The 23,268-nt window shown below is 37.4% G+C and overlaps 1 long non-coding RNA gene across 1 annotated transcript in view; it reads left to right on the top strand.

The window, feature by feature from the left end:
- The window catches only part of LOC128933035 (uncharacterized), a 90,740-nt gene extending 67,762 nt beyond the window's left edge, over positions 1-22,978 (top strand). The window contains exon 5 of the long non-coding RNA XR_008482748.1: positions 22,909-22,978. This is a non-coding gene — a long non-coding RNA (uncharacterized LOC128933035). The remainder of the gene's footprint in view (positions 1-22,908) is intronic.
- Positions 22,979-23,268: the final 290 nt, after the last annotated feature.

The following is a 23,268-nucleotide window of genomic DNA, read 5'->3' as shown; positions in this document are numbered from 1 at the left end:
TTTTCAGTCTCATTCTATCCAGCTTTCAAATTTTTGTTTTGTGAACACCTTCATTTGAGTGGATCTCTTTATTGCTCAGTAATGCATTGGGAGATTTGGAGGCAAATGAAAGGCATAGGAATTAGGCATTATTATCTTTATGTATATCATATTAAATGTGCATAACTGGACTTTGGCAAAGTACCATTTGCTTTTTCCTTACTTCTTGAACTTCATTTATGTTACTTCATTGTATTCATTTTATATTGAGAGTGAGATTCTTCCCTCACAAAGCTGCTTATATTTCCAGGTAGAGTTTTTGTTAATGACTTATCCCATTGCCGCAGGCAGGCAGGGTGTGAAATACTTCATTTCTAAATTAATTGATGCTTTTTCTGTCAATTATTTAAGAATAATAAATACATGAAGCAAAGAAAATGTCATAGATTTTATACTGTTTTTCTAATGGCCTACATTTGCAGTAACCAGCTAACTGTCAGAAAAATGGGGAAAATATTCTATGAGATTTTTGCTTTTAAAAGTATTAGTCAATTATAAAGGGTGGCTAATTTCCTGACTTAAGATAGCCACAAGGGCTAAGTAAAAACTGGGATAATTTTGCTGGAATAAGGAATTTGTCCAAGTTAATATTTTGGGAGCAAATAGTTGAAACTTCAGAGGCAGGGAGGATGTTCAGACTTCAGCATAGCCATTTGTGTGATTAGCTTCCTATGGAGGATGGAAGGGCTGGTGGATGGATGGGTGGATGGATGGATGAATGGATGGATGGATGGACGGATGGACAGTTGATGTTCACTCACTGAAGGAAGCTGAATATAATTTTCTATACAGTTTGCAATGGTGTTGATAACCAGGGAAGGCAGGTCACTGCTTTTGAATTATTGACTCTGCCCCTGTATCTGAGCAACAGCACAAAGAGAATTTTTTACTATAAGGGATCTACTTATTCATGTCATCAAAAAAAGATCTGATGTGGCAAGGTGGTAAGGTGCTCAACACTTACATCTTCTGACCTGTTTCAACAGCTTGCCCCAGAATATTTTCAGTACCTTGAAGAAATCCATCCATTGGCTCTTTGACTATTTTGTGACTACAGCCCGAATCACCCAAGATTTATTGTAATGGTAGATTTGTTAGGTAGAAACTTGGGATCTCAGTGCTACTGTGCTCTCCTCCCCAAGCTAATCAGTTTTCACTTCTAGAATTCTTAACACAGATCCATTCCTGCTGACTAAAGCATGTTGCTTGCTCTGCTGAGAATCTAGGACAGACTGTGTAATAGCCTTGTCTCAGGGAGCTGGCATGGGTGTCATACAGGGGCAATCACATTCTATCTGGCTTTGAGATATCCATAAAAATTTCTTGGCATATTTGCATTGTTAATCTGTAAACTATAAATTTTAATGGAGTAGAACTTGACTGAATCCCTCTGGTGCAAACACTTAGAAAAATACTATACCACTAAAAAGTTAATGAAAATGTTTACTTGAGGGCATTTTTATTCTTTTTCTACCAAAACCAGACAAATTTCAGTCTATCTACCCTCTCTTCCTGCTGTCTAGTACACCAACAATGTGTTCAAAAGTTGTGCAATAAGTAAGAAAACATTTTTCTCCTGCATATTATTGTGATGACATTGGAATGATCCACCAGTGCAGAAATGGTTAAAGATGCCTAAAGCTGTAATTCTCAAGTTTCCTGCTTTTGTTTTTGCTGATGCCACTATTTTACCAGTCCCAGATTTGCAGTCAGAAAAGGTGATTTTCAAATCAAAAAGAAAAAAAAGCATGTCTGCTCTCAGCTGGACCTATTCATTCATATCACTCGAAGCACATTAGGTATGCCTTTGAGCTCTAGGAATTTGGGGAATAAATGCTATGCTGTCTCATGGGTTCACTTTACTCTTTTTCTGCACCATCTCCCTGGTGCAGATTCCCATGAGATTTTATTAGAAATTCCTAGAAGTCAGCCAAACCAGTCTGTCACACTCAATAACAGCCATCATATCCCATGAGTCTCCACCGTGTCTGTTTTCTTCATTCTGGTACTTAATGTAATAGAAAATAACAGATACTCTTCACTGTAATGAGAAATCTAATGGCATTTGTACAAAAGGAGAATGTTCATAAAACTATATATTTTGCAACTACATGAAATAAAGAAAGAAGACAGGGAAAAGATAATGAGTTAAAATTTTGAAGCTAAATGAAGATTTATTCTGTTCTTTTAAAATGGGAAAAAGGTATTTGCCAATGCTTAGTATATATGTATAAATAAGTGGGAAAAGAATCATTTTTTTTTAAAAAACAAGGCTCTTAGAAAGAACACCAGCTTTTCTGTTCTCCATTGGTTGCTTTAAGTGTACTTTCTAGACTCAGCATTTATAGATCAAGGATTTTTTAGCTTTTATGATCCCTCAGAACTTCACTGGGAATTTTTTGCTCTGTTTTTCTTGAAATAGTAGGACTGAAAGAGTTTTCTGAAAATCTGATATTGCAAGAAATGCCATATGTCAGAAATCTGACATTCTATCTTTATTTTATTTTCAGATTGATCCACTGAATAGATCAAACTTCTGGATCACTAATGGATTTACCTTCCAAATACTCTTGAAGGTTAGGTAAATACTAAATATCTTCAGTTCAGAAGGGAAAGAGGAATGAGGAAAGATTAGTAGTTTAATTTTCCTTGGCATTAAGCACCCTCTTTTAAAGACACAGTCAATAGAAACAACAGCTCTCAGCACTTCTGAAAATTGAATGATAATGGTCTTAATTAAGTCACCAACTAAGTCAGTATCAGAGCTAAGAATACAGCTGAGGTTCTGTGACTGTTTGATTGCAAACATAAAACTTTCTTTTTTTAGTCAGCCATCAGAAATGAGCATCGCTTCCAACAATTTTAATGCTTATGACTATCAGTTAAGTAGAAGTATGCCGTGTAAGACTATCTGCAGGATTTTTTTGTAGGACAACTTGTGATTTAAGTCAATTGGCAGCTTTGGAGTACTAAATGGTGGAGAGCAGCCATCTTGTCCTACCCTAGGGAGCTAAGAGATCTTGGAAAAGTCCAGGGAAATCAGATGAAGGCACACATTCCAGATGTAGGTAGTCAGTACTTTATCTTCTAGTAAGCATTCATGTTTCAACCCCTTAGTGTTATACTGAATGGCAGGATCATCCATTTCTTGGTGTTACAGCAAATTACATTTTTTCCCCATTGTCCTGAAAATCAGAACACCCATTTCCATACTTTAGCATTTTCAATGCTGGGCCAAGTCAATAGTCAGAATTAATTGGCTCTCTCAGACCCAAAACCAAGCTCCTAGTCAATTTTAATGGGAGCTTTTTCTGTGTCAGAATTGCCACTTTATTATTCTTCATTATTTTACTGCAGTGATGCTGAGCAACCACAGCTGTGTTCCCTTAACCCTGCACCTCTAGACAGCCCAAAAATGAAATAAATATCAGCTGCAGAGAATCCCTAGCTTTAAGGTAAGATTTAGCTCATCTATGCTGAGCAGCTATACACACAGTAACTGAAGAGCAGTACAAAATGTCCCATAGTCAATGGACAGAAAAACACAGTCCCTGGGTGTAACTACAGTCTGAAGAAGCTTGCTGAGCTCCTTGCTTATGCTTCCCAGTTGTGAAACTAAAGCAAGGACAGATGAATTTGGGACTAAGTCCTCAAATATAGTAGATGACTTGCAGGCTTGGTGTTGGAGTTGAAAACGTGCTCAGTAACCCTAAAGTCATTATCATCCCAGGGAAGTTGATTGTCATTGTGTTAAATTGCAACCAAGAGCCAGGACTAAGCATTGTGCATTATCCCCTGTGCACTGTACATGATTATATAAATTTGTGCGTGTAATGATGCGTTTTTATGATATATATATTTCTGAATGTGACAAAGTGCTTCGCGCTGAGATCTGGGTGCTGGTGTGCCAAATGAAAAAGCACTTAATGGCCTGATTACAATATAGTTAAGAACTGGTACATTTCTTCACAGAATCTATTCATCATCAGGATGGGAGGGAGACAGGGTGGGTCTAGGCCTTCCTAATTTCTGTCAGTAGGAATGGGGTTGGTTTCCACATTAGGGAACCTAAATGTAGGTATTTGTATGCATGCTTTGTGCTTAGGATTCCCTTAGAGTCAAAGAAGAAAGCTAATTCAGAGGTGAATTCTGTTGCCTAAATGCTAAGAACTACTATTATTTGTGATAAAGCATGTGAGTTGACTGCCCACATAAGAAGACATAAGAATTACTGCACACCCATGCCCTTCAGAAGCAGGAGATGCCAGATGGGTTGCAGTATCTTGACCAACAATTTTTGTGAGCGTTAGATGTTCAGTTCCTGTAGTGGGAGCCTAGACACCCATCTCAAAACATGGACTTCTACATAGGTGCCTCTAAATACGTATTTTCAACAGAATCTTAGGCTAGGGCCTTAATCTTCTAAATTTCTACATCTGGGCTAGATATCTACACTTGCCCTTGCAAACATAAGTTAATACACAGGCAAAGGAAAATAAAGACACTTTTGGGTGTTGTTTGTCTAGAAATTTTTTTCCACATAAGATTTTGAGAAAGGACTGTACTCTGAAATACCAATTTCTCACCATTCTCTCTAAAGGGAATCTAATATGACCACAAACAAAGACACCTCCATTTATAAGTTGCTACATTTGATCAAAACAACAGCACAGATAGTAAAAAATATATTGAAATGGAAATGCATTTTCAAAACATGAACAGCAATTAACTTGGTGGCAGAAGGATTAAAACAATTATTTATTTATTTATTTGTGAAGAAATCCTTTCTGAGCAGCAGGACCTGAAGGCTATAAATCTGAATGGAACTGTGAGAACTGCTAGAAGACACAAAGTTGTATGAGTTCTCTAATCACATCATCATCTCAGAAGACAGAGACAAGGACGAAGGTCATGCCCACTTATCTGATCACCAGCTATGCAGCTTTGTTAAGAACAAACTGAGAGTGGGAAGCACACAAATCTAAGCTTATGTGCTGATGTAAATAAGATGCAGCTGTAAGCTGGATTTCATTTTTATTTCCTTGTATCTCTTTCTAAAAGATTGCATGTATTTTATCACTGCAATACAGAAGTTATTCCTACTAGTCCCAGAGAGCAGCAATTTGTGACTGTGTTCCCTGTTGAAAGTCAGGCTGAAGATAGAGCTTTAAATGTGCAACAGCTTTATGATAGGCAGTATCACGCTAAGATACTCAGAGAATGCACCATGGATGTATATTTGTTTAGGCTTTTGCTTTGGAGTTCTTTCATTGTATTCCCTTCTAGAAGTTTTCTGTCATCAGTGGACCAAAGCAAGCACCTAATTATTACACTGATTTGATTTTGTTCCCCAGAATAACTTCAGTTTTATTAGATGCTTAAAAAAGGGTAACAGTAATAAATACCCTATGTGGTTTTTTTCTGTAAATAAGTAAACTGATATGCTTTCAAAAATATTTAAATGAAAAGAGCAAACTCTACCCAGATTAATAATGTGAATTGAAAGACATTACTATCTGAGTATTTTTCTCACAGGACTGGACATAGTTTCTGGAAATTCCAGACTCCTGATTCGGATGTGCAAACTGGAAGGCACAAGCAGAGGCAGTTGCCCCCACACATTTTTTCATGGTCAATAACTGTGTGGCTCCATCTTGCTTTTATGAGTGTATGAATGTATCATCTGTTCAGTGAAAATTCAGATGATCCTTAGTTTGTGAAAGAGGGGTAAGAATTGTGCTGTCATCCCTCAATATTGTCCTTTGTTATTTACTACCAAAACATACACTAAAAAAACCCAAACAAATACACACAACCCCCCCACCCCAAACAGGCAAGCAAACAAAACCAAACAAAACCCCTGCAGTCTGCTTTAAAAGATTCAGACATTTTTCACCCTAGCACCAACTTTCATGCAATATTCCAATCTGCCAGGCTCACGAGCAGCAGCAATCCTGCCTTAGCACAGCACATACCAAAACAAATGTTGTAGTGACCAAGGCAACTTCACAGCCATGACAATTAGCACTCTTGCAACACAACCAGCAAAACACATGGTTCATACACTTTTACTCTAGAATTTGCTAAATGTCATGCAGTGCACAAAATGTCCTCCTGAAAATGGGAGGGTGACACTAACAATCACTGTACATCAGAAAGAACGCACACTGGGAACTGGTGAAGGAGAGAAACCTGCAGTGGAAAAGCGTTGCACTTCCTAATGCATCAGAATTCGAAAGAATGACTTCTAAAGAAAGACTAGAAAAGGAATTCATAACAACAGGATTATTAGAATTATGGTTTCAGCAGCAACACCAGTTCTAGAGTTCATTGAGGTCTTTTTTTTCCTGCCCCCATTCTATTGCACAATCACTAATCATGTTTTCTTCTTGCTGTCGCTGTTCTCTCTTCCCTTGCCAATCCCCCAAAGCTACTAAGCATCCTTCTTTGTGTGACTGATTAACTTAATGAGGCTGGACTAACAGCACTTATATGCTGTCTGTCTTGGATTTTATTCCTTTTTATCATATTGGATGAAGGCCATCCACTTTCCCAGCTAACTCACCTGGGGCTGAAAAAAGATGAAGCTTCTCCTAAAAAACTTGTTTCTACAAAATAATTTTTCACCTCATGACAATGCACTCTGCTTGCTGTTTAAATAGAGTTACTTTCTCTTAAACCAGTATTCAGTGTAGTCAGTGCTGAAGGCAGAAATCTCACTGTAGTTCCAGCTGTGTCTGCAAAGTGACTTCAGGGAATATGACCTTCAGAAGACAGCTTGTTTCCTGAGAATTAATGAAATTTTTCTATAGCTGCAGATTTGAAATCATGTCCTACAAGAGATGATTGTCCCTGTAGAGTGAAATGCAACTGGGTTATTCTGAAGGCAATATCTGGATGTTTCCTGTGCTGAATGTGCAGAGGAGTGTTAGAATCATGGTTAGAGTTTTAATGGGATTAGAAAGCAGCAGTGCCTGCAAAATTCCCTGACCACCCAGCCAGCACAGGTAGCTGAGGCTAGCAAGGGATGTCAAGAATTTGCTATCTCATTTCACTGGGGCTCTGTGCAGCTGAATTCAAGTCACTATTCTGCCATGCCTCTGTGAGAAGTTTAAGGTGATATTCAACAAATCATTTAGCACTGAGGATCCCTGGTATAAAAACTGATTTTTTGACTTTCACTGACATTCTGGTAATCTGATGAGGCAGCCTGTCAAAAGCAAGCAATCCCCGGCTGCAGTGTGGTGGCACTGAGTGGCTTATGTCTACCTTTTTCAAGATTTTGGCCTGTTAGTGCAAATTGGCCATGGCTGGACTATTTAGGGACAGTTTGACATCTCTTCAGAGCCTTTAAGTCTTAAAAGTCTTCTATTTGCTTGTTTGCTTGAATTGCAAGTGCCTAATTTGCTGCAGTAAAGTGTTCCCATAACCCTACAGACACAAGTATTGCTTCAGCTGAGGTTGGGGAATGTAGAGATTTTGAAGGAAACAAAGCCTGCTGGCTCCCTTGGGACAGAAGGCTGCATGGGAATTTAGGAGTCAAACAAAGGCCCCAAAATACAGGAATACTTGAACAGTTATCTTGAAAAAATTAGGAACAATGAAAATGACAGAGTTCAAACATGTAATTTTTTAATTGTCCATCTGTGGAATGGCATAACTGCACTTTTGCATCTTTAGGTATACATAAGAGTCCTGTAGTGATACCACTACTTAAGCACTATGGCTTCTTTATAGGAATAAAAAAATTCAGTATTGAGTAGTACCTATAAGGTCTCAAGAATTGAGTCTTATTTTCTGGCTAATGTTGAGATAGGTAAAACAGCATTAAAAATTCAGAGTATTCTGACTGCCACCAAGCCAAATGTGACTGCATTAAATTTCAGATGTTTCTGAACGCTCTAGTGATACAGTCTTAGGCCTTTGATCATTGCTTTGATTCAAAGGACATTAGGTGCTGCTTTTCCACGCAAATCCTCTGTATCTATAAGCTTCCAAATTGGGAAAAGTCTGAGTGGGAGGAAGAAATTTTCAGGAAAAAAAATTCCTATGGCTCTTGTTGCTTGGCAACCACTGCCTTTGCCTCTGTGTTAAGAAAAATAGCTTCCTTTGGAGTTCAAGTCTCAAGCCTGGTTTGAACTAGAAACAAGAGGAAAATAAAAGAAAAGCATGCTGTAGGCTAGGTTTTTCAGTAATTACACTGTTTGCCCATGCCATTCAGCCAAAGGAAACAGGCAAAGAAGTTAACAAGGAGTAAGGAAACATGACCCTCCCTGTTGGTCATAGGAACTATTATTTACTGAGTCCTTAAAATGATGCGAAAACATAGGAGATACCTTGTGGTGAGAGACTAAAAGATCTCAGCCTATTTCATACATCAGAAAGAAGATGGAAGAGTCACGTCACTGTATAAGTAAATTAATGAGGGAAATGTCTTGTATAAAATTACTTTTTTGTCTAGGACACAAAGTTAAATGAAAACCAGTTCTATGCCAGAAGAAAGGAGGCATATTTATGTTCAAATGAAGTCTCACATTTTTAGCAATGACAGCAATTAAGCACAAAAACAAACTGTCTGGGGAATCTTGTATTTATCACTTGAAGTCTTCAGGTTGAGATGGATGCTGTTTGGAAAACACACCTTAGCCAAATAGATTAAATACAAGGGAAACAAGCTGCAAGGAAATATTATGTGATACACAGCATATCAATTATAATACATTTATCTTGAGACTAAAAGAGATGGTCAGAAATTTTTCCTCAGTTATTGTGTGAAGGAAGTGATTTTCCTCTGTAGCACGCGGGGCAGCCTGACACGATGGCTTCACCTCTGAAATATGAGGAGTGACACACTGAGAGCTTAGGGGCTAATGTCATACAGGAGAATATCACACTTAGGCAGGTAATGAAGTGACTGTTGGTACCACTCCAAGTTCCTAGGATGATTTAAATTCCATTAGAAAATGAAATATAGATCTGTAAATTTTATCCCCTTTCTGTTTTACTCATACAAACTCATAGTTTTATGTGGGAGCTACTTTAATTTTCATCCCTATGAAGACAGCTGGATGTCCAAAATTATGAGGTACAGACAGAAGAGAAAGAAGCTTAGATTAAGTTTGCTTCCTCAAATTCCCCCAGCAAATAGTGTCTCCTGGTCTAGGAGTGGAATTGTCCTCAATTTTCATAGCTGGTGAGGGACAGAAATTGTGCTATTAATTTGACAGCCCAAGCTGTTCTGCAACAGCGCCTAGAAGCACGGAATATAAATATAGCATGTGTCACTGTTGCATACAGGTAGGGATATTATAAAAGAAAGGCCTTATAAAATCAGGCCTCGCTCTGCTAAATTACCAGCTGGCCTGTTACTTCTTCTAAGTGCAGCTAGTTAACTTTCCATGTGAAAAAATATAACAATGAAAGGAGTTAGCACAGCAAGCTATTCTGCTAAGTAAACAGTTTGCACCTGTAATAAACAATAAATCTGTCCCATGAGAACACACAAAGGAAAAATGTAAACACTTAAGTAAAAGAGAGAGTTTTAGCATGTACATACAAAAACACCTTGAACTGAACACCTTGATTCTAACCAATGAATTGTGTGGCAAGAAAACTACCAGGCAGTTGGAGTTGAACATGGTCTGTGAAAACTGTATAAAAATTAGTTATGTGAATAAAGAATTGGCTTTTCCTTCATGAAGAAACTGAGTCCTGGCTGCTTTATTGCAACATGTCCCTACACAATCTATGAAGAGAATTAACTCCACCTCAGTCAAAACCAGCGAACATACATAGGCTTCTCTTGTGAAGAGACAACCTGTAGATTTAATTTGGAGAGCGTCACATGAGACTACTAACTCATATGATGAGGTATGCTTAACAAAGTTAGATGAAGAGTTCATTTAATAAAGTTCAGGCAAAAAAAAGGAAGAAAAAAGTTTATTCCATTGATGTATGACGAGCTGGGAGCAGCAGTTTTGACAGATGAGTTAGGGACTTTAAATGGGCAGTCTGCCTAATACTCACATTGCAATCATACTCATCCATTCCCTCATTAGGACTGAGGGTCAGTCAGTCTGGAAACTAGTTCTAAGTCATGAATAATCCTCCTGAACAAAATATGAAAAATTGCTGTTAATTTAGGCACCTAAATAAAGTAGTACAAACTTAGTGTTATGTCTGGTTTAGAGAAAATGGGAAAATGCATTTGAAAAATATGCCAATTATACACTTACACAAATTTAGCATAAAAACAGTCTGTCTGTAACAGATTGTTTCTTAGTTCCAAGGTTATTGCTCAAGCAGGTTTTCATTGTTTTAGCTATATCACATATATTTCATTTAGGTCATTTCAAATCTAAAAATGAGCAGATTACATTTAGCAGGAATTGCAGCTGAAGTTCACAACAAAACACCAAAATTGTTGGCACCTGCTGCATATTTAAAATGCCTAGTAAATTTGTTTTTATCAATAAAGTGCCAGGCCATGGGAGCATGTTTTAAATCATGAATGTGTGCTTGCTGGTTTCATAGAGTCAGGGAATCTGGTCAAAGTCAATGATGTGAAGACAGGAAGGCAACAGAAGAAACTGATGGAAATTATGGCAGTCCATGTGAAGGAGCACTTTGCATCTTTGGGTATGACCAAAACCATGCATTAGTATTTCTACAACTGGGATGAATCAAGGTAGGAATTGGAATCATTATGGGAGAGCAACCTAAAATGGCATGCAGACCAAATATGCTCCCAATCAATAAAAAGGGAGAAGTAGGATTTATGTTTTAGTTGAGGAGGGAATAGAGTTTTTGTATTGCCTTGGTCAAAGAATCACTCTAAACACTTTATTAAAGAGATGTGCTTACTTTCATACTTGTCTTGTGTCTTAGTGATATTTAATTACATCATAAAAGCCGAACAGTTTTTATATGATAGAAAAAGAGGTTTCCTCTACTTTTACACTGAACTGGGTGATTAGACCAATTGCCTCAGGGGAGAAAAGAGACAGACCTTTAGCTTCTGAGAACGTCTTAACCAAAGGTTGCTTTGGAAAAGGCAAACATCTCTTTTCTGCTGTGGGTTTGGTTGGCTGTTGGTCCCTGAAACAGTCTACAGTATCCACTGTGGTGGGGAACTGGGGAATATGGTCACTGCTTCGATTGTGGCTCTGCAGGGTTGTCTCTCTGACATCCTCAGATGAGGAAATCCTGGGCTGGAGCAGATCTGCAGGAAATTTTATTCCTGTTTCATTAGTGCTATAGCATGGCCTAGCATGTGAGTGGTTGGAGTCTGAGATAATACGTTTTGGACTTTGTTACGCACAAAGACTCTTAGTTAGGACACGGGCATTTGACTCCTTAATAGACTTAGCTCTAGGTGAATTTTTCATTATAATAATGCTTACAATATCCTGAAGTGCTCTCATTTTTCCTTGTATATTATTTGAGTGCTGGTGGGGAAAGGAAGATGATTATAAATTATGTTAATTATAGCACTGCCAGGTAATTCTGATTCTGAATTATTTTCAGAACATGAGAAAAAAAGACAATAAGTAAATTTAGAAACTAAATATAAGAAGGACAATACACTTTGAAAGGAATTGTGGTTTGAAATATGTGTTAAAGTTATGAAATGGTTATCATTAATAGTCCTTCTTCAGGTCCTTGAACAGGCAAGATGCTGAAAACTCTGTCCCTATTTTGAGCAGGGATTGAGCCACTGGGCCCTCATATGATCTTCTGAACTAGGCTGCTGAATGAGTCAGTGGTTTTACAAGTCTTGCTGAATTAGGAACTGAGACTGGTTAGATAAATGGATGTAGTAACATTTTTTTCACCCAGGACACAGTAAAAGATTATGTGTAAATCTCATAAAAGTTCACAGTGATATTTTGTGCTTTAACTTTCTTTTCACTTTCACTGTGTTCCTGAAGACCAAAAGTAGGACTAATAATGACAATCACATGAGATCAACCCCCACCTGGCTACAATCTCATTTCAGGCAGTTGTAGACATTGATAATGTCACCCTTGGGAATTTTCTCAAGGCTAAACACCTCCAGCTCCCTGTATGGCTTCTCATAAGATTTGTGCTCTAGGAATTGTGATATTAGCTCAATAATTCTCAACCTAATTTATACACTGTGACACGCAGCACTTAATTTCTGAGTAACCTGGTACCTTCACAAAATTTATGGAGGGGGCAGAGTAGTTTGGACTGGGCAGAAAAGAAGGCTCTTCATTTTCCTTAACAGAAGGAATGCAAGGATAGCTTAATGAACTGTGGTGCCTTTAGCTGGTGCCCTGTAGATGAAACACAAACAGAATCTGCAAGTGTTCAGTGGCTGAAGATTGCCACCCCTTAGTCACATTGCCATTTGGCCTTAGTCTAAAAAAACAATTGCTTCAGATTATTTACATTTTAACAAATCCATTCATAAAGCTTAATTGTTTTATTATGAACCTAGAAGGTAGTCTCAGAAGTTCACAAATCCAGAAGATTTGCCTACCTCTTGCACAGCTTTGAATAATTGGAACAAATCAGATTGGCTTTGTTTTGCAGAAGAAGAAACCACTCTGACTGTTCTTAGAACTGCTTTTCAAGTATTTCCTTTTGATCTATGTGTTCTCCAATTGATGTCAATTAATGTCAAAATGACTGCTTTCTATTTTCCCACCAATTCTTACAGCCTTTCAGAAAAATGGTCAGTGGACTGTAATATCTTGCCTGCCCGTATCTTCCCAGCCGTACACACACTTTTTGAGCGTAGGCAGTACTGAAACTTTAAAGGAACTTATCTAGTTCCTGAGGCAATGGAAAAGCAAATTAATTTCTAATATTTTTGTAATGGCTGCAAGAAAGCAGTTAAGAGATAAAAGCAAAGTTCCTTTTTCTTGGGAAATAAAAAAATAGATTGAAACTTCAAGATTAACAAAACTTTTCTTTGACAAAACCCTTTGTCTTAGGTAGAACACCACAGAACAATATATATACACAAAGGAAAAGGATATTTTTAGACACAATTTGGAAGACAGTGTAGAAATACTGACCTGGTTTATAATGGTAGTCTGTACCTTTAACAAAGAAACATTTTCCTCTTCATTTGCCTGTCTTTGTTAATAAAACAAAGAAATGAGTCTGGCTAGAGCTGAGTGCCCTAGCAAGCTCTTGTGAATGGGAAATGACTTTCTGCCAGAAGACACACACAACCATCCTTCATTGTTCCTCTTTTGCTGTTAATTTGCTCATTGCTATATTTCCAGAAAAGGAGCACCTTTGCATTGGAATTAGAAATTCCGAGTAGCCAAGGAGAATGATTTTTTTAAACTTCATTTCCTGCTGCAGGAAATTTTGGGTTTATTTCTGTCTTAAGAAAAAAAAAAAAAGGCTATGTGTCTAACAATACAAGGAGAGGAAACCAAACACTATGTTTTGTACACACAGAAATATACCTTGGGTACAGATGCTTGAAACCAGTCCTGGAGCGATGTTATTAAAAAAGTTGATGAAAAACTGAAGAAACACTTCTACTTTCTCCCACAACCTGCAACTCATCTGTAGAACTCATTATTATATAATGCTGAAGCTAAAAGTCAGAGAAGAGTTAGGTGGTTTTTAAAAAATGAAACCTCATCCTTTTTCAGGATCATAAGGTAATTCAAAATTGTTATAATGGACAACAAGAAGACCATGCTTTTAAAGGAATCTATGAGAAGGGCAGGTTTACTCCTTCCAGGATTTATGCAGGGAAGAGACAAAGTTGGAATAAGCACAGGATACTAATGAGACATGTCTTGATTTTTAATTTTTCAGAGGTCAGAGTCCCTGGTGCATATTCTCCACTGCTGGCTGCCTGCAGGGTTTCTTACCACAGCTGGCCACAGTATTTGCCAAGCACAGAATTTTGGACTAGCAGCATTTTGGACTACTCTGATGATAATGCTTGAATTCCCGTGGAATGTACTGGAAAGCACAAAAGGACTCACACCAATTTTTGTCTGAAGGGATAGGAGTTTACTGGGATTGCTCATTGTAAAACATTGTAAAATTGAAAACAATCATATCAAGGAAGAAAAGATTCAGACATTACCTTCCAATCTCTACAAAATGGCATCTTAAACGAATTGCAGATTTTAACCCCAAAACAGGAAGGATTGAGAGTTACACATTCAGCCCTGTGGACAGAAAAGGGACAGGACATTTGCTCTATTAATTCTATGGCCATTCTGTTTTTGCAGTGACAGCTAGCTGTAGAAGGCTTTTCAGATTCTTAGAGGGTCCAGTCAGAAGTGAATACTTTGAGAGGAAAATTATTACAAGTATCCCCCTGCCTGCTATAAATAACGTGGACCTAACTTCCTGAAAAGGATACATTAAATCCCCCACTCCTGTTCTGATATTGCTTAAATTACAATAATGTTCAGGGTTGTAAGAAGCCAATGGATTGAATATAGTGATTTCCTGAACTCTCAATTCTAATTAAAATTCTGCAGGCTGACGACATAAAATATGAGTCAAAGTAATAATCCAAGGTCATTTTTGTGCTGCACAAAGTAACTTATTTGAAGTGTCATGCTGATTAGAAATATCTAGCAGAGAACACATGGACCTTCCCTGTGCTTGCATTTGTGTGATTTATTAGCTTGAAGGACAACCTTCCACCATTGTCAAACAGACCTTGTCAAGGGAGAAAAAAGATATTTTGTAGCCTGATCAGGAATCTGAACAACACAAAAAAATTCCTCACAATGGGGCATTAATAAAAGATTTTTCTGTTCTCTATTTATTAATAATGTGAAGTGTTTGTAACACTAATATTATATAATTTTTACTATAAGACAGAGGTTTAATGAGAACAGTGCCTTGAACACCACTGAGAAAGGGAGCAAAAAGAGAGCTGGACAGAAATATCTCTTCTGTCATTTCCAGTTTTCTACCATTTTCCCTTCCAGGAAATAGAATTCACTATTGTTAGTTGTTTGACTCTAATAAGATGTAATGTGGTGGCACATGTGAAATTCCAGTAGTTATTTATGAATAAAATGTACGTTAGAAGAATAGCAGAACTCTTATAATGAAGAATAAGCACTGAAAATTTATGGCCATCTCTGCCAAATAGGTGTAATTTTTTTTTCCCCCCAAACATCATACATGATGCATTTCTTTCTGAATTGGAATTAGTCCTGACAGGTTGTTTCAACATGTAAATCCAGAATGATAAAAAATGTAACATTATTTTCATTTTACAACAGCATGGTTATAATTAATCTTTCTTAAATTCAAGTTAGCTTTCTAGTCCTCAAGAGCTCTGAAAACAGTGGACTTCAAATTAAAATTTCTAAACCTATTCTTATTCCATTCATCATGTCTGTAATCAGACAAATTTCAGAATATATATCTTGGAATAGTTATCTAAATTTTACCTTCATCTAATAACTTCTTCTGAGATGAAGTTAATAGGAATTTTTTAAATCTTCAGTTTGAAATTTGTGATTATTTATCATTACATTTTTCTGTCTGTGCTAGTCCTTGCCCTCAGAATTGTAATCAAGGCAAAGGTAGAAGCTATGCTAGGAAAAAAAGAGAAGAGTTTTTCACCTGGGTTGTCAGTAATAACTCATTGTAAATTGATGGCAAAGACAAGATAGGTTGAAGTTTCTAAATGCAGTAGTTTGAGTAGGCCTGGGGCTTGTTAATAATAAAGAGGCTTTATATGTCACTGTCTCTTGGTCACGGGAAACTTGACAGGTCCTATTATATTCCTTTTGTTTTTGGTTTTTTTAAAATATTTAATGTGTTTTTTTAATTCACAAATGGGATAATTATTGCACATTTTTACTTCTGCATTTTTTATGTTTCCTTGCCATGCGCTCCTCGGTTCAAGAATTTTGCTGGATTTCAAAATAAAGCTTGAGAATGATCTGGCCTGGTACTATTATTTGAAGAAATGAGCTTTGCTCTCCTGCAGTAGAGACTACAAGTGTGTTTGATGTGGTCATGCCTTTCCTGCCTTGCTCAGGCCCTTGCATTTTGTGCCAGCTTTGACAGAATGTTCCTGACTAGGGATGTAAACTTATGTCCTTGTGGGCTACTGTGGCCATTATTGGTCATTTCCAGGGATGTTTGGGTGTTTTCTTCCCTTAATCTATTGCAAGTCTCAAACTTTGCACCTCTCTCTTCTGCAGAAAATGTTGGCACCCAGTTAGAAGTGAAGGTATAATGCTCTGTGGATTGTGGCAAATAAGATTTTTCATCTCCAGTACTTGGTAGTGTGAGTCAGTCCTTTTCTATGGTGGTTTCAAAGCTATATGTGGTCCTGGGAGATCAGGCCCACAGCTGCCTGTGTTTTCCCATCAGGTCTGCCTGCAGAATTACACAGTCCAGCTGAAATTTTGATTTTCCTGTGAACACTTGCCAAGGTGATGTTTCAGACATCACCGTATTTGAGATCCATCTCCTCTTTCTGGGTAAGGTGAAGCCAAAAGTATTTTTACTTCTCTATGCCAGACTTGCAGGCTGGCAATCAATGTATTTTATTTTGAACTTAAACATTCATTTCTTGATGATAATAGTGCTTGAAGCCAGAAGAAAGAAAATATGGTGACACAGTGCAAAGCACATTTTCTGGCAACATGAAAATTTTGTTGCCCCATTTCTGACTCTATCAATGTCTTCCCTGGAAAATATTAAAGATGGCTTATACTGCTGAGAGATTTCCATGTTGGGGGAGAGGAGGAGGTGTGGATGATGTGCCACCTCCATGCCCTGTGAGCTCCTTGTGCCAAATCCATTCCCTGCCTTTATGCAACAGGAAACAGAAACCAGCTATTCAGTCCTCTGGGTAACATGTTCAAGAGTGAAAATGAGCAAAAAGGTAAAAAGCCCTCTTTATTTTCACTTGTTATATCATTTGGAAGGTAGAAGGTCTCTGTGAATGACTTGCTTGAAGAACACATTTCCTCAAATATCTATAATCTTTGTTTATGTACACACAGTTATAAAACATTTGTGCTTCGCTCTTAGCACGTGGCGTATTTCTTCAATTTCCAGAGCATTTGCATGTGCTTTATAAATAGTCTGAACAGGAAAATAAGACTGAAAGACTTTAGGTAAATTATTCAGATGATGATGATGATTAAAAATAATTGGAGCTCCATTAATATGGTGCTATTAAAAAAACAAATGGAAAAGTACTGGGATGAAGTATGAAAGGAGAGATATGAAAGGTTCACGGAAGATAATTACATTTCAGTCATTTTGTATTGCAAAACACAATCATGTTTTAATACTCTATTTTGTTAAGGAAAAAAAGACTCCTGACTTTAATTTTCCATAGTTACCATTGTTCAATTTTTAATAAAGAAATTTCTATATTTAATTACTTACAGATTTCATGTTTAAGTATGACATAGCTGAAGTTACAAAATATTCATCTTGAAATCTTTTTACTTGCCTGCTGCCAAGAAATAACATAAAATGGGGTGAAATCTATGTTTTAATTTAGCTCCAAATTAAAAAAAAAAAAACTTGGAGTTTTTTTTTGAGACAAGACAAATATTTAAAATAAAAATTTTTTTCACAAAAATTTTAAAAGTAAAAAAAAATATGATGATATATTTTGTGCCTGGGTAGGTGATTTTCTGTAGTTATTTTCCATTGCATATCTCTTTTTCTTTATCACACTGTGGTAGATACTGATTTGACCATTGTCGCACAGGGTGATCACCTGTCACCTCACACTGTGCTGATGCTTCTGTTGTTTCCTATGCTGCCCATGGTCTGTGGTGGATGAGTATGGGAGCGTTATTTGTCACTTATTTAATTCTCCTTGCTCCTAAACCTTCTTCAATTCCCTGTTCCCCTGAGAATGACTCTTCTCTCTTTCATTTTCACTGTCAGGAGAGGCACCATTTTTCATTTTCTTCATGTTCTAGTGATTTAGCTACACCTTGTCCTTCGGGGAAACTTCTGCAAAGTCAGGCTTGGATAATTGCAATAGAGCCAAAACAGGGGCAATACCTTCTTCTGTCTGAAAATCCTCCGTAGTGTTTTTTTTTTCTGAGTATTTCTAAATAGTCCCCAAGACAGGACACATGTAAAACTGTGCTGCACAGCTCACAATGTGCCTGCACTGTGCAGGAAGAAGAGCAGGGGCACAAGTTAAAGCTGACCCACACACATTACTGCCAGAATGAATGCTGCATTTGTGTCAAGAAGTGACATTGCTGTGCTCTTTGGGCACTATCTCCAACCCATGTGGTTCTTTCATGGTTGAAGTGGCTCAGACAGTGCCATACTGGGTACTTATAGTAACCATCAAGTCTTTCACCATTTTAATTTTAGGTCTTATTTCATGTTGATGAGAAGGGATGAGACTACACAGAGATCATTTGGAAGAAAAATCCTAATTCTGCACTAGTTCTGTATTTCTCTGAAGTATCTTGAGACAGCTAACTATTCGAGTATTCAAGAAGTGATATCCCAGCTGGAATAATCTTTAGCTGGGGGTATAGTATTTGGGATGAAATATTTACTGATTTGAGTATTTTGAGATGACATGCTTACTGTATTGATTTCTTCCAACTGCATAAACACCCATTAAATACAAAACTACGAAATGTCTTCACACTCTTCCAATCATCCATCTGCTTAGTTACATCCATCGGGAATAACCTAGAAGCACAGAACAGACTAATGTGTTTCCAGCTGCAGCAAATGTTCTGCAGGGCTCCCTGCTGTCAGCAGAAGGATGACCCTCACAAAGGACATGCTGTTATAAAATGTGAGGTGTCCATCTCATGGTTTGGAGAACACATCCAAGTTATGGCACATTTGGAGAGCAGTCAAGGTGCACAGAGAAGGTGGTTTTCTGGGTGAGAGGTTGGTGATTCAGAGTATTTCAGGTTAAAAGTAATGTTAACAGCCCACCTGGGAGGCAATAAATAGCTAGTCTTCTACCAAAGTGTCATGTAATGTTTTAGTAGTAAGAGAAGAGCAGGGCAAGAACTGTCTGAGGAAAAAGAGAAAATGATAATAAATTCTTCACTTTGCTCTCACTCTACTGCAGCTTTCCACAAAGATGAACCAAGTTACTCCTGTGAAGGGCAGTTTGATACACTGTGCCTCAAAGTGGACACCTTAGTGTATCCTCTTAGCTTTTTTTCCTTATGGAGCTCAATTTGTATTTATCACAGCAGTTCTCTTTCCTCTCATTTTTTGGCTTTGTTTTTTTTCCTTTCTTTTTTTTATTTTTTTATATTTTCTCCCAAAATTTCCCTACCTTCTTTGCTTTCTTATTTGATTCCTCCTTTCTTCTCTCCATATACACAAAAATAAGCCAAAGTGCCTTTTTTCTTCTTTCAGCATTGCCTAGCTGTTTGGCTTGGAAGTGTTCATGGACAGCTAGATTTCCTTTTGAAGCTGAACGTTGACTTTCAAAGTCAGATTGGGAACAAATTTTAAAGCTCCTTCACTGAACTTCTTAATTCAAAGCTAAAATTTAAGCAGGCCAACTCTCTTAGAAGGGAATGCCACAGGCAGGAGGAAGGACAAATGTGATCTAAGTTGCCTTCCAAGAGACTGAACATCAAAGAACAATCACTACCCATTCCCCGAGCTATGCAGAAGGCTGGATTTCCTGGGCAGGCTTATTCTCATTTTCAAATCTTGCTCTTAGGACAAAGGCTTTCAAGTTAAGGACTAAATTTTTCAGTATCCCAAGTAGCAAAGCATTGTGTTAACCAGTCAAAGGGCAGTCAGTGGGAGTGAAGGTTTTTCTTATTATCTTCAGGATTTTGATTCTCTAATTTAGGTAGAAGTTTTCACACCAAAGGGGTTCCCTTCACCCCAATTATTTCTTCCTGCTCCGCTCCCCAGCCTGGGTCTCAGAAGCATTTCCAACAGTTTGTCTTAGTTGAGTTTCTAATAAAACTAAGCTGGTGCTTCTTGACCTGTTCCAAATTTCACTCTTATCAGATACTCTTTTTTTCTTAATAATTTTCAAGTTCAGACAGACATCTTCTGAGCAGGACAGAGGATATGGAAGAAAATAGAGACGAAATATTAGAAGAGCAGAGCTTCTTTCCTTTCCTTCCTTTCTTCCCTTTCCCTATTTATGCATCCCTCACTCTTCTCTCCCTGAGTGCCTGGTCAGAGGCAACCCTTGCACCCTCAGTTCCTCTGTAATGGCAGAGCTTGTTTGGTCTTGGCTTTATTAGAGATCCTGTCACATTTGGGAAGGAAGATCCAAAAGTTCTCAGGTTACCCTGCCCCTTTCTCGCAGAACATGAACTACAGCTCAATACACCTTTGAAAATCAGGGACAGACAGAAGGCAAAAAATCTAACTAATAGTAACTTTAATATAGAAACTACTATCTTAAACTTGATGGCAATTACAGTGACTTATTAGTGGTGGTATGTGGTTTAGGAGATAGAAATGTAATGTGTTGGCAACTGTTACATTTTGCTTCTTCTAGTGCTTGGCTGCATGAAAATATCAATAAATTGAACCAACATATACTAGGATAAGTGCTTTATTCCATGCTGAAAGACTGGTATCACTTTAAATAAACCAGCACACTCATAGCGATAAAACTCTCCACTTCAAATAAATCCTAGATGAATAATAATATATAGTGTTTCTGAATGCTTTTCATGAAATTAAAATTCTATTCTGATTAGCACAGTAGCCAAGCCTTGTTTACTGTGACCTCTTCTGATTCAGGTAGGAGACAAATTTCTCTTTCAGTAGCAACACAAGGAGCTTGGAATTTTTTTATGTTCCTGACAAGAACCTTCAGTATCTGTTTAGATAAACTTCACGGTTTCATTTTTTTCCCAATTTTTAATTTTTGGTTGCTGTAAAACCATAAACCTTATACATCCTCAGGCACTCATGTCAGGAAAATGAGAAAAGAGATGTTCCTAGATGACGCATGAACGCAGAGAAGATTAATTTTAAATTTGAATATTTTGATTTTCAGATTATTTGGATGATTTGCTTTCGCAGATTAAAATATCTCCTTGTAGTTTGGTCAATAAAAGAAAGACAAGCACTTTTCTTCAATATCTGCAATCTTAAAAGACTAATAATCATCAAAGAAAAAAGACATCTGGGATAATTATGCTTTACAATTGCACTCCAATTCAAGTGTATTTTTACGTTTTTCTTTTCTAAAGAAATGACATTGAAAGTTTCAGTCATTGTCTATATGAGGAAAATGTGTTCTTTTTCTCCCGATTTAAAAATTTCCCACTGTTCGGCGTCCCGCAAAGTCGTATTATTGAAGTGATAAATTAGATTTTATTGCTTACTGAGCAACGATTGGACTTCTGCTAATCATTCCTAATGAAGCAAATCATGTTAACAGTGGGTTGCAAGAAAATCATTGCCAGTAATTTTATTTTAAGGAACTATTTTTATAAATTAGATAAGGGAAATTAAAAAATATTGTTGCTTGATAAAATGCAAAGGATTGGAAAGAATATGGCATTTTCCAAATATGGATCATGAAAATACTTTTTTTCTAGCACCAAATTCTCACTGGGTTTATGTGTCAGAAAATACAAAGCAGTAAATATTTGTAGAAGAACAGAGGATGAATCCTTTCCTTTTGTTAGAAGAACCTGTGTGGAGACAGGAGACTTCCCAGTGTATTGTTATTAGATGATGAGATTTCATTTCACTCTCTTAATTAACACCTCAGACTCAAGCATCCTCAGGATCTCTTGCAAGTTATTAATATTTCAGATAAGGTGAACAAAGTCCCAACACAAATAACAACAGCGATCAAATACTGTCCCTGGAGGCACTTCAGACAATGGAAAGAAGTGATGGCTTACAGTGGCTGCAGTTTTTAAATTTCATTGCCCACATGGTTTTATATTTCCCCCCTCCTTGTTGAATGAAGGCCCTAGATCTGACCCCAGATCCACGTAGATGTGCCCTGTGGGTCCCAGTCCTCTTGCACCCCAAACCACCAGTAATCACCACTTTCTTCCTTACTTCCCTCATCTTTCTGACCTGAAACTTTTATTAGTCCATTTTCCTATAAACCTGCTCTCTCTATAATCTAGCCCCTGTGTGCAGCTGCACAATTTCCATCAGACAGAAAACTCCAGGAGATGATGGAAATAATGTTAAATGCTTACCTTGGTGAGCTAGGTGTCATGAAAGTGGCCGTGAGCCTGACAGAAAAACTAGTATGGATTTAATAAGAAACTACAATAATTTTCCTAAAAAAGAGACATTGAAAGGCATCATCCAGAAAATTTAATAAGATGCAGCACTGTGGAAGAGTGCAAACACCTTTTCTTTCTGGGCTTGAATTTATTTACTATGTAATGGGTTTTTGTTTGGTTGTTGGTGCTGTTATTGTTTTTTCATCTCTACAGCGAAAAATTTTCCTGAAAGCATTAAGCTCCTCAAACTGGGAATGGGACTGGGAGCTGCTCTTCTTCATGTGTGGGGTTCAGAAAGTTATCTGTACAGTTGGATGAGGGAAAGGTTTGGGTCTTTACTTGCCATAAACTCAATAAAATTTAAGTCAAAAAATGCTGCGCTACCCAAAATGCCACTGCTGGTGTTTTAGGTAGGCATTAATGATGGTTAAAGACAGATACCAGCCAAATAGTTTTGTCATATGACTGAGAACTTCACAGAATGATCCCATGGTGAGTGATTTGCTCCCTTAAATATAGAATTAGTTGTCACTTTAACATAAGTATAAAGGAAATATTTGATTAGAATTAATATGTAGATGATGTAAATAAGGAGACTGCTTACTTACTTTTATTTTCCTAAAACTTTTATTGATCCACTTGGTAACCTGAGAGTTTTTTCTGTGTTTTCAATGTTTTTTTCATCTCACAGATTCTGAAAGTGAATTTAGAAGACCTTAGAAAGAATACTGGGAAACCTTGGAGAGTCCTTCGAAGAACTCCATCCTATTATTTTATTTTGCACCATAGCTCACATAAAAGAGGTCAGTGTAGTGCATAATAAGAGTCAGCTCTCCTAAATGTCTCCTTATGAAAACAGTAGATTTCAGTCTTTCTGTTTCAGACTGACCTTCCCCACATTCACTTTTTGAGGCTACTTGTATAAAAGTTACACTTGAGGACACACAATTCTGAATTGTCCTTGAGGAGAAACACAGGACTCACCTCTCAGGCTCCACCTGCTCTCAAAAGCCTTGCATTCCATGGCCTATTCATTCCAGCCTACCTTGGT

The sequence above is a fragment of the Melozone crissalis genome, unplaced genomic scaffold (assembly GCF_028551555.1).
Source record: "Melozone crissalis strain CALT ecotype California unplaced genomic scaffold, PUWL_Pcris_2 ptg000008l_1, whole genome shotgun sequence".
NCBI classification, from domain to species: Eukaryota; Metazoa; Chordata; class Aves; order Passeriformes; family Passerellidae; genus Melozone; species Melozone crissalis.
This window is presented reverse-complemented; position numbering and strand designations above follow the sequence as displayed.